This window comes from Dreissena polymorpha, chromosome 6 (genome assembly GCF_020536995.1).
Source record: "Dreissena polymorpha isolate Duluth1 chromosome 6, UMN_Dpol_1.0, whole genome shotgun sequence".
Classification (NCBI taxonomy): Eukaryota; Metazoa; Mollusca; class Bivalvia; order Myida; family Dreissenidae; genus Dreissena; species Dreissena polymorpha.
The window spans coordinates 99,497,796-99,510,432 of record NC_068360.1 but is presented as its reverse complement, the minus strand read 5'-3'; the positions used below and the strand labels follow the sequence as shown (position 1 = coordinate 99,510,432).

General features: G+C 34.2%; 1 long non-coding RNA gene across 1 annotated transcript; it reads right to left on the bottom strand.

The window, feature by feature from the left end:
• Positions 1 to 1,124: 1,124 nt before the first annotated feature.
• Positions 1,125 to 6,732, bottom strand: LOC127834686 (uncharacterized). Its single transcript, XR_008028056.1, has 4 exons — positions 6,638 to 6,732; positions 5,987 to 6,068; positions 5,478 to 5,569; positions 1,125 to 3,566 (listed from the first exon to the last, which is right to left on the bottom strand). It is a non-coding gene; the product is annotated as an uncharacterized LOC127834686 (long non-coding RNA).
• Positions 6,733 to 12,637: the final 5,905 nt, after the last annotated feature.

The following is a 12,637-nucleotide window of genomic DNA, read 5'->3' as shown; positions in this document are numbered from 1 at the left end:
TTGTTTTGTCAAAGTATGAATCAAATCTGATCATAAATATAGAAGTTATGGCAATTTAATCAAACTTAATTAATTTGACCTTGAGAGTCAAGGTCATTCAAAGGTCAATGTCAAATTCAATTTGCCAGGTACAGTACCCTCATGATAGTAAGAAAGCATTTGAAGTTTGAAAGCAATAGACTTGATACTTTAGAAGTAAAGTGGATCTAAACACAAAATTTCACAAAATATTTGAAGTTACTAGACAAAAAAGGGCTATAATTCCGTTAAAAAGTCAACCAGAGTTATCCAACTTGCAATGTACAGTCCCCTAACGATAGTTAGCAAGTTTTCTAAGTCTGAAAGCAATAGCTATGGTAATTAAGGAGTAAACTGGACCAAAACACAAAACTTAACCAAATGTTAAATTATCTAAGTATAAAAGGGGCCATAATTCTGTCAAAATGCCAGTCAGAGTAACATAACTTTGCCTGCACAGTCCCCTTATGATAGTTAGTAAGTGTTGCAAGTATGAAAGCAAGAATGAAAGCAAGTATGAAAGCTTTGATACTTTAGGAATAAAGCGAACCTAAACACAAAACTAAACCAAATTTTCAATTTTCTAAGTATAACAAGAGCTGTCGTAGGACAGCGCGCTCGACTATTCGAGTGCTTGACAGTATAATGTAAGCCATCATGCGGAAATTGTTCATATTCAATAATTTATTAGACAATCTTTAAAAAATAAAAAAGGAAAAAAAAATTATTTTTTTTTTTGGGGGGGGGGGTTGAGAGGGGGTATAGGGTGGGGTGTGGTCATTTATAAGACGATCTTTCAAAAATAAAAAATAATATTTTTTTTTTTTTTTGGGGGGGGGGGGTAGTGGGGTAGGGGGGTGAGAGGGTGCTCAATTACCACACACCACATTATACCACCCTCTCACCCCCCTACCCCCCTTCATTTTTTTAAAACATCATCTAATTAATTACCACACCACACATTATAAATGAAGGGGGGTAGGGGGGGGGGTAGGGGGTGAGAGGGTGGTATAATGTGGTGTGTGGTAATTTATTAGATGTTTAAAAAAAATTGAGGGGGGGAGGTTGGTGGGGGGGGGTAGGGATTCTGGGTAGGGCGTGGGGTATTGTTTGGGTCGAATCCATTGTGGTATTCAGGTAAGTGTTGTTTTGTCAAAATAATAATAAAATGTGATCATAAATAAAGAAGTAATGGCAATTTAAGCAAAATGTTCAATTATCTAAGTGTAAAAGGTGCCATAATTATGTCAACATGCTTGATACAGTGGTCTGCTCTTGTTTATAGGTTGGGGTCATGTTGGTTAACAAGTATGCAACATATAAAAGCAATATGTCAAAGGATATAGGAAATATTTGGGGTAGTACGCAAACTTTAACATAGATTTATCAATAATATGCATATTTTAAGTATAGAAGGGGCAATAATTATGACAAAATGCTTGATAGAGTTGTCTGCTCTTGTTTATAGGTTGGGGTGATGTTGGTTAACAAGTATGCAAAATATGAAAGCAATAGGTCAAGGGACAATAAAAATAAATGAGGTAGTACGAAAACTTTAACATTTGCTGCATATTCTAAGTGGAAAAGGGGCCATAATTATGACAAAATGCTTGATAGAGTTGCCTGCTCTTGTTTATAGGTTGGGGTCATGTTGGTAAACAAGTATGCAAAATATGAAAGCAATATGTCAAGGGACAATGAAAATAATTAAGGGTAGTATGAAAACTTTTAACATTTGCATGCTAACGCCAACGCTAACGGAAGCAGAAACGCCGACGCCGGGGTGAGTAGGATAGCTCCACTATATATATTTCATATATAATAGTCGAGCTTAAAAGGAAACATAATTCTTACAAAATGCTTGATACAGTTGTCTGCTCTTGTTTATAGATAGGGGTCATGTTGGTAAAGAAGTATGCAAAATATAAAAGCAATATGACAAGGTACATAGAAAATATTTGAGGTGGTACATAAACTTTAACATAGATTTGTCAATAATATTGGTATTCTAAGTGGAAAAAGGGCCTTAATTCTTACAAAATGCTTGATACAGTTGTCTGCTCTTGTTTATAGATTGGAGTCATGTTGGTAAAGAAGTATGCAAAATATAAAAGCAATATGACAAGGTACATAGAAAATATTTGAGGTGGTACACAAACTTTAACATAGATTTGTCAATAATATGCATATTCTAAGTGGAAAAGGGCCATAATTCTTACAAAATGCTTGATACAGTTGTCTGCTCTTGTTTATAGATTGGGGTCATGTTGGTAAAGAAGTATGCAAAATATGAAGGCAATATGTCAAGGGACAAAAATATTTGAGGTGGTACACAAACTTTAACATTGCAACGCTCACACAGACGCCGGCGCCGGGTAGAGTAGGATAGCTCCACTATATATATTTCATATATAATAGTCGAGCTAAAAATCAACAAAAAGAATTACATAGAACTTTTCAATATTAACACTCTTACAAAGATTTTGACCACACTTGAAAATAGCCTAGATATTATTACAGTCTGCAAAATTAACCCATTGCCTGATCACCAATGCGATGAAATCTCGGCTCTGGCGATAGAAAAATTGAATATAGATTGCCTGAATTGCGATGAAAAAAAAATCCAAGCAAATAAACCAATTAATAATCAATTGACGCATTTCAGGTGTAAATTCTTACAGTGAAAACGCTTGGTTACTTCCCTTAGTTTTCTATCATTAGTGATCTCCCTTAGATGTTATATAGAGTGTAAAGTCTGGCTCGCGTATTTAATATGTTGTAATACTTTTGGTAAACTGATCTTGCATTCTACGCCGATAAATGAAATAATAGTGCGAGGGTTTTTATAAATTAAGTAAAATGGTTGAATGTCTTTATTAATAGCTTTGAAATAACGAAATAACAGTGTTTATCATTCATATCATTAATAATGAAAATAACATTGCAAAATATTGTAAAGAACTCTCAGAGTCAGATGTGATGGAATAAAAGTTTGAAACCTAGAATACTGATTTTTTCACAATCTTACCCCCCCCCCCCCCCCAATTGCAATCTATATATAACGACTGTTGTCGTTCATTCATGATAATGTCACTGTAAATTAATTATTCTGGCTATGAAAACTTTCCTCTGGCTATGACATTTTCAAAGTTTAATAGCCACATTGGCTATGACGACAAAAAACTTAGTTTTGCAGACTTTTATTAACAGAAACATTATGACCAACTTTCATCACTATAGAGTCAAATGTGGATAAGGCATGAAGCCAACATAGACAAACCACAATGGCTGACCTATAGCACTTCATGCACAAGTGAGCATGACACAACACCTACATAAATAAGTTAATGATGTCTATAAGTGCTGCATTTTGGTTCTGTTGTGGGGCATCGCGCACAACATAATCCACTTCCTGTGCCTCAATAAGTTGTTCAGGCAGTGGTACCTGCTGATCTATGCATAAGTTGTGCAGGCACATTCATGCATCTACTGCTTGACAGCACTCATCAAGTCTCATGAATAAACATCCTTCAGTTTCATGTAGACACCTGTCGATAGAGAATAACAAATAATATTACCTCGAGATTCAATTACAATATCAAATTTATTATCAATGGTGTTTATTATGCATTTTATTTAATTGATATATATCTTCAAATATTAATTGAATTTAAGACTAAAATGGGTAAATAAATAAATTAATAAAACAAAATTTGCAATAATCTACAGCATCCATTTTTATCAACATATGCACGTGCATATATAAAAGCATACATGCCATAATTTTTTAGGTCCAAAGCGGGACATTCCATAAAAAATTGTCGGGACATTTGACCAAAAAGAAGGACACCTAAAACGATCTATCATTCCACCTTTACTGTAGTCAGTATAGTACTAACAAAAACTATTGATACTTTTATTCAATACATAAAACATCTGATATGAAGCATGAAATCTAAAACATAATAATAACAGTTTTATTAAATAAGACAATAGCAAACAACGAAGATAATATTCATCTTTTTAGAGTACAAAATCTGGAACATTACGACAACAATACTCATAATATATTATCTTCAATGGCAAACATTAACGCAGGGGAGGTTATCCAGTACACTGAAAGTACGGGTTACAGTAAACTATCTACCGAACAGTTACATCATCTTGACACGGAATGCGCGGCCGTATACATTTCCGAGGTAGGTTTATACCGAGATGGTGGGAGCAAACCGTCTTTGTGTTCATTTTTACTGCCAACAACTTAATTGGAGTAGGGTCAAACTGTCATGCATAGCACCTCGTTGTTTTTATTACAATTACACCCAATTACACAAGACATGATGGGTAACACTTATTGGACTTTTTGTTGCGATTTTGGTATATTGCACATTCGGATTATCCCGCTATTTTGGAACTAAACATTGAATGTAAAGACTCATTAATGACGTAGAGTTAATTTTACAAAACAATTGTTTTGTAAACCGTTTCAAACAAAGACAAAAACAAACACATTGAACATTTATTTCATTATAATACAACTATCAATAGCAATAAGCAACCACTATCTTAAAGACCACCATGGTGTGAATGCCTGATAAAAATCAGCCGATAAATCGCTGATAAGGTGTCATAAACAACACTGGTACACACAAGAAGTAGAATCGGATTGTTAATGGGGGGCAATAAAGGGATTAGGGGTGGTAAGTGTTAGCGAAACAGAGCTTGAATAGCGAATTTTATTGGGAACCTATAGACCTTACATCGTTTTTTAACGAATGTCGGGACAAATCGTCTCATATCGGGACGCCGGGACAAAGGGCCCAAAAGCGGGACTGTCCCGCCGAGATCGGGACGTCTGGCATGTATGATAAAAGCAACTTTAAAATCCTGTTTCAATTGTTTTTTTTACTAGATGTGTCTCTTCACTGATGCCCCCACTTCAGGGAGAGATACACAAACAAGTCCATCAGTCATATAAATAGACAAGAGTCTTCAGAACAAACAACATATGTATAAATGATCAGAACTTAACCAAAATAATAATTACACATTATTTTCACAGCCACAATTATTTTTTTTTAGGTCATTCAGCAGTGGCAGTTTATGCAAAACCCATCCACAAATATAAGGAAAAACAGAGTGGACAGTCCGGTGCAATGCTTAAGGCATTTACATTCACTAAATTGTTATGATTGTGATGTAGATGCGATGATTACAATGTTGCTCTAAAGAGAAAGATATTAAGCATTGCACTTGTCAATCCATATATTTTGTGGGGTTACGTATTTTGTGCTTTAATACTGGTAAATGGTGTCAAATGTTGATTAACTGAATGTTTTTATCTGTTATAACCAAAATAAACATAGATGTAGTAAATTTAAATACCTAAATCTACTCTCAACAGTCCAAAAGCCCTCTCAACCACAACACAACAACTTGACAACATGGTTGTACCTCACCTCTGCATCTGTTGTCGGCCTAAGCAAGGGCGTTTATACATATTTTTTTAACGGATAGCCGGAGTCGCCAAGTAGGTATCCCAGGTGGTTTTCTAATGAAATATTTAAAAAAGCTAGTTTTAAGTTGGAACAATCATCAGTTAAATGGTTTATTAAGATAGCTATAGGATGCTCATAAGCTTAACGCAATCTTAAATTAATTTCAATTATAAATTCAACATTGATATGCATATTTTATGTGTTGATACAGTTAATACAGATATACATGTAAAGTAATATAATTGAATTTTCTCTGTTTGTTACATGTAAAAGAAATTAAAATGTAAAATTATGTATGTGCATTTTACACATTATATATTAGTAATGTGCAATGCATTGATGTAAAAACTAAAATATTTCCATCATCATTACAGTAGAATTTCACTTTTCACAATACTAGCCATAGTTCCTCTAATGGTATATCCATAAACTTTCATAAAGGCACATTATTTATTGTCATACACATGTACCTTCAAAGTTCAAACCAAAGCTGTAGAAGACAGAGGCATCATGTGTGTTGACCCAGGCCATTTTGACACAATGTCAATGCACCTGCAAATAAACTACACTTTAATATGTGAAAATGCAATTCAATTATCTTTGATGAATGATTGGGGCATCTATTGTTTTATGATGTAACACTATTGGTTAAGCCACCTCTGACTGATATTGTGCAGTGTGATACAGTGTCATGAAAATAACATTGGGCAAGAGCGCAACACGATCAGAATATAACTTTGCTACCCTGTATCTCACTGTGCAGTGTGAGATTGATGTTGCTCAGCTGATTGATGTGACTTACTTGTAAAATTCATAAATCTAATTTTGACAGAACATTGGTATTAACGTTGGGTTTGCAAAGTTTACCACTTGCAATCGGTGGGGCAGATATTGCATACATCATACAGTGCATTATTAGATAGACGAAAACTTCAAGACTTTATGCGAAAAAGGTATATCAGTAAATTACGTCGATATAGAATCGTCCGAAAGATGCAATATCCGAATTCTAATTCACCTTTACAATTCAAAATATAATGACAAATGAACTGTTTTACTTTGAAAGAAACCATAAAACATGTGTTTTGATAAAAATTGAACAAAGATAACTAAATATTTACCTATTTAACGAATTAATTATCCCAACATTACAAATATCAGTTCCCTTGGACGTTTAATGAAGAGAAAAACATAACGAATATATTTAACGTTATCAAACATAAATACGTTCAATAGTATCAACCCGGGGGGTAACTTCCTATAGGTTACATTACACTAAATCATTGTGTATCCCTCCGTGGTCCACTCGAAAGTAGTGCCTATTTCTAAAGAGTTCCTTTTCTCTTCTTGAATATAAGCCATTTAACAATGTGAGACATGTCTTTTGTGGTTATTTGTAATATCCTGTATGTGTCTGGAGTACTTTGATGCCTTGGATTGGAAGCTAACTTAAAAGATGAACTTTTGAGGGTGTGTTTTCTATTGTGTGGGGCTTTTGTCGAAATTAGGATTCCGAAACACGTTTTTCTACGGTGGGTTCATTCGACAGCGATTTACTTTCTTAGAAGTTGCGAGACGGTATGTTTTTGATTGCAATTATTGGAAGATGACAGATCCATCTTTAAAATGATACCAGGTTCGGAAAAATTGATACGTCGGAAAGGCAAGAAAAATGCTGTGAAAGTTGTCAGTTTTATAATGGGACCCTATGGGAATCGGAATTAGTGTAATATAACCTTTAAAAAGCAATCTGAACGCATCGGACAGTGGGCTACACCACACCGTCTCTCTGATGTACGTAGGCGGCCGGCATATTGGATTTGGAACTACTTTAGAAAACAAGATGGCGGCCTTCTCGTAAAGAGGAAAAATTAAAATGTGTCTTTTAGCTCGTCTTTTTCAAGATAACATTCTTTAAGTAATAATTTAATGTAGATCTGTGAATTGCCACAACGTACTTAAAAACTTGTTAAAATTTAAAGATGCCATTACTGACATACTGATAGGAGTACTTATAGTATTGACATCGAGTAAATTTAAAATTAAATCGACTGTTTTCGTTGTATTTTGAATTTTTGTGAGATACGAGGATTGCTTACATAAACATGATAAAGTATGTAACACATCACTCATTGTATGAGTATGGATGGCCGAGTGGTCTAAACGGTAGACTTTTACTCCATGGGGTCAATGCGCTATGGTTCAAGCCCGTTTGAGGGTTACTTCTATATTTTTATTCAATTTTATTCTTGTCTTTTTTATTGCAGCTTTTTAGATCCAATGTTTGCATTTATCAAAATAGCATAGAGTCTATAATGAAAAAAAATTTTTGGGGAGTTCTTATGTTATAGTTAGATTTTGTGACTTATCAATTTGAAGTATTTAATAACAAACTTCAATACATGTCTAATCTGTGAAAACGTCCCTTTGAAATTGCTAGTTTTCCTCTTACATGCCCTTGTATTTTAAGATAGAATACTTTCCTCTCCAGAGGAAAGAGGTATGGGTTTAAATCCCATCGGGGGCTTCAGAGGATGATCCATTTTGAGACAAATGTTAATATTTGCTTTAGTGTACCGGTATCCCAAAATTAACCTAATATTAAATATATAACTGTGAAAGATAATTCAAAATAATGTTTGTTTCTATATACATTGTGATCCATGGACATGAACATTCAATTATGCAAGAAACATGTATGATTTAAGGGAAGAATACGACAGCAAACTTAGAATGGACATTTATTTTAGATTGTTAAGTAACTAAAACTATAAATGTTGTAAAGCTTGTCAAGTTGTGTATGTCGTCCTTGCTTCTGGACAGCAGAACAGTTAAGGCATAAATGATTACTCTTTTTCTTTAGAATCAACATTGATGCATTATTACTTAAGCAAAGTTGAACTTTTAAAAAACTCTATGAATTGGGAACTGAATTTTTCATGTTTCTCTGCTTTTTATTTACCTGTCATGAACATAATGTTACTGGTGAACAAATGCCTTCTCTCTTTACACTTTACAAGGAGATGGTGTTTTTTATAAATATCCAGGTTAATTTGTATAAATACCGGGTAAGACCTCGTAACATATTTATATACATGTCAGCAATACATTTATGATGATGACATTATGTGTTTCGCTGTAAATTTTATACAGAGAAAATATACTACAGCCGCATGTCAACAGAGTTGTTAAAAGGGCATTTAGACAGTATTGTCCCTGACTTTTGCCCATTTTGACATATTCTTATAAACAAGAGGGCCACGATGGCCCTGTATCGCTCCACTGCTAAAAAAAGGCTAAAACAAATATTTCTCAGCATGTGCAAATACTTAAATATAGGCCCTATTTAAGCACATGAACAATTTTGTGACCCCCTGGGCTGGTTAAAATTTAACCCCAGGGGCATAATTTGAGCAACATTTGTAGAGGACTACTATACCTCACTACTTACAAAATGTGGTAGCCCTTGGTCCTAGAGTTAAGGATAAGAATATGTTAACAGTTTTCACAAAATAAGCAAGATATAAGCGTATATAATGTTCAATTTTGTGACCCGCGGGTCAGGGTCAAATTTGACCCAAAGGTCATAATTTGAACAACCTTGGTAGAGGACTACAAGATGTTACTGCATACCAAATTTGGAAGCTGTAGTACGAATGGTTTCATCGTAAGATTTTTAAAGATTTCACAAAATAGGCGCTTCATAAGCGTTTATTCAATTTTGTGACCCCAGGGGCAGGGTCAAAGTTCACCCCAGAGGCATTATTTGAACAAATTTGGTAGAGGTTTATTAGATGCCACTACATACCAAATTTGGTAGCCCAAGGCCCAATGGTTATGAACAAAAAGATTTTAAAAGTTTTCACAAAATAGGCCCCATATAAGCGTATGTTCAGTTTTGTGACCCCCGGGCAGGGTCAAATTTGACCCAAGGGATAAAATTTGAACAAATTTGGTAGAGGACTAAACACTGTATTATGTGAATTGGGAATAAGACATCAAACTGGGAATGGACATCATTTAGGTGATTTTCTCAAACAAGACTTTTCATTTCATGATCTACATATATTTTTGTAATATATTATCTATAATTTAAGCTTAATAAGAAATTTTCCATGACTTTTTCATTGACAGTGATTGAAATTTTATCATTTAAATTGTATTTTTAAAATGTGTCCATGCGCTGCATTGACACAGTTTCATTTCATGAGGATTTTTTTTATAATTAATATAATATCCAGTTTTGAAGAAAAATCAATTTAAATGATGCTATTATATATGCAAGTATATGTTTTAATCATAATTTGTAAAACTAGATAAATACAACAGATAAAACTGCATATTATGCACTTTTGATAAAACACAATTTATTCCCAAATTGATGTCTTATTCCCAATTCACATAATACAGTGTTACTATTAGATTTCACTACATACCAAATTTGATAGCCCTAGGCCGGATGGTTATGGAAAAGAATATATTTGAAGTTTTTACAAAATAGGCCTTATATAAGCATATGTTCAATTTTGTTACCCCCCGGGGCAGGGTCAAATTTGACCCTAGGGATAAAATTTGAACACATTTGGTAGAGAACTATAAGATGTCACTACTTACAAAATTTGGTAGCCCTAGGCCGAATGTTTATGGACAAGAAGTTTTTTAAGTTTTCACAAAAAAGACTCCATATAAGCGTATGTTCAATTTTGTGACCCCCAGGGCTGGGTCAAATTTGACCCCAGGGGCATAATTTGAACAAACTTGGTAGAGGACTATAAGATGTCACTACATACCAAATTTGGTAGTCCTAGACCCAATGGTTATGGACAAGAAGGTTTTAAAGTTTTCACAAAAAATTAGCCCTTTATAAGCATATATTTAATTTTGTGACTCCCGGGGCAGATTCAAATTTGACCCCAGGGTCATAATTTGCACAAACTAAGAAGAGAACTATTACATGTTACTACATACCAAAATTTGGTAGCCCTATGCCATACAGTTATGGACAAGAAGTTTTTTAAGTTTTCACAAAATAGGCCTTATATAAGCATATGTTCAATGTTGTGATCCTCGGCGCAGGGTCAAACTTGACTCAAGGGGCATAATTTGAACAAACTTGGTAGAGGACTATAAGATGTCATTACATACCAAATTTGGTAGCCCTAGGTCCAATGGCTATGGACCAGAATATATTTGAAGTTTTCACAAAATAAGCACTTTATAAGCATATATTCAATTCTGTGACCCCCGGGGCAGTTTCAAATCTGAACAAACTTGGTAGAGGACTATAAGATGTCATTACATACCAAATTTGGTAGCCCTAGGTCCAATGGCTATGGACAAGAATATATTTGAAGTTTTCACAAAATAAGCACTTTATAAGCATATATTCAATTCTGTGACCCCCGGGGCAGTTTCAAATCTGAACAAACTTGGTAGAGGACTATAAGATGTCATTATGCCAAATTTGGTAGCCCTAGGTCCAATGGCTATGGACAAGCATATATTTGAAGTTTTCACAAAATAAGCACTTTATAAGCATATATTCAATTTTGTGACCCCCGGGGCAGTTTCAAATGTGACCCCATGGGCATTATTTTAACAAATTAAGAAGAGAACTATTACATGTCACTTCATACTAAATTTAATAGCCATATGCCATACAGTTATGGCCAAGAAGTTTTTAAAGTTTTCACAAAATAGGCCTTATGTAAGCATATGTTCAATTTTGTGACCCTCGGGGCAGGGTCAAACTTGACCCCAGGGGCATAATTTGAACAAACTTGGTAGAGGACTATAAGATGTCATTACATACCAAATTTGATAGCCCTAGGTCCAATGGCTATGGACAAGAATATATTTGAAGTTTTCACAAAAAAAGCACTTTATAAGCATATATTCAATTTTTTGACCTCCGGGGCAGTTTCAAATCTGAACAAACTTGGTAGAGGACTATAAGATGTCATTACATACCAAATTTGGTAGCCCTAGGTCCAATGGCTATGGACAAGAATATATTTGAAGTTTTCACAAAATAAGCACTTTATAAGCATATATTCAATTTTGTGATCCCCGGGGCAGTTTCAAATTTGACACCATGGGCATTATTTTAACAAACTAAGAAGAGAACTATTACATGTCACTTCATACTAAATTTGGTAGCCATATGTCATACAGTTATGGCCAAGAAGTTTTTAAAGTTTTCACAAAAAAAGGCCATATATAAGCATATGTTCAATTTTGTGACCCCCGGGGCAGTGTCAAATTTGACCCCAGGGGCATAATTTGAACAAATTTGGTAGACTACTATTAGATATCTCTACATACCATATTTTATAGCCCTAGGCCCAATGGTTATCAACGAGGAGATTTTGAAAGTTTTCACAAAATAAGCCTTAAAGAAGCAATTTTCAATTTTGTGACCCCCGGGGCAGGGTCAAATTTGACCCCAGGTGCATAATTTGAACAAATACACTGACTATTTACTTGTAACTGAATGTAAATGATTAACTTTGACTGTGATATTCAAAATGTGATATATCAATGCATTGTGATCCAAAACCTGTGATAATTGTTTTCCAATTGCTAAATGTTCTAAATTGACTGTATTGTATGATCTGTACTTGTATGACATATATATACATATGCATGAATAAATCAATATTTAGAAAAGTGTGACTGACACTGTTTCCAGACATATTACAGTTAAATTACTTCATGTCAGTAATGGCAGTCAGGGATGGAAAATATCTTTTTACAATTGTTGCCTGCACTGTCGACCATATTTAGTGCTTTTGTTTCTCATCTAAAGAGTAAAGACCCAAAACCATGGGCATGCCTGTGATATGTATCTTAAAGTTTCTTAAAAGATAAATAATATAAATTTTAACAACACCACTGCTCAGTTTTAACATTTCCAGTACAGTATGTCTTTTTTTGAGAGGCCATTCTGAATTGAATTCATTTCCAAGGGCAAAGTTATGCCTTAATATATTAATATTACCAAACTGAACATTGTTACACTGTCCCTAATTTTAATGGCACTTGATTGTTTAAGGCTTTGAAAAGATAGTTGCCTGGTCGGGATAACAACATCTGGATAAATGCCTAGGATAAAATATAAA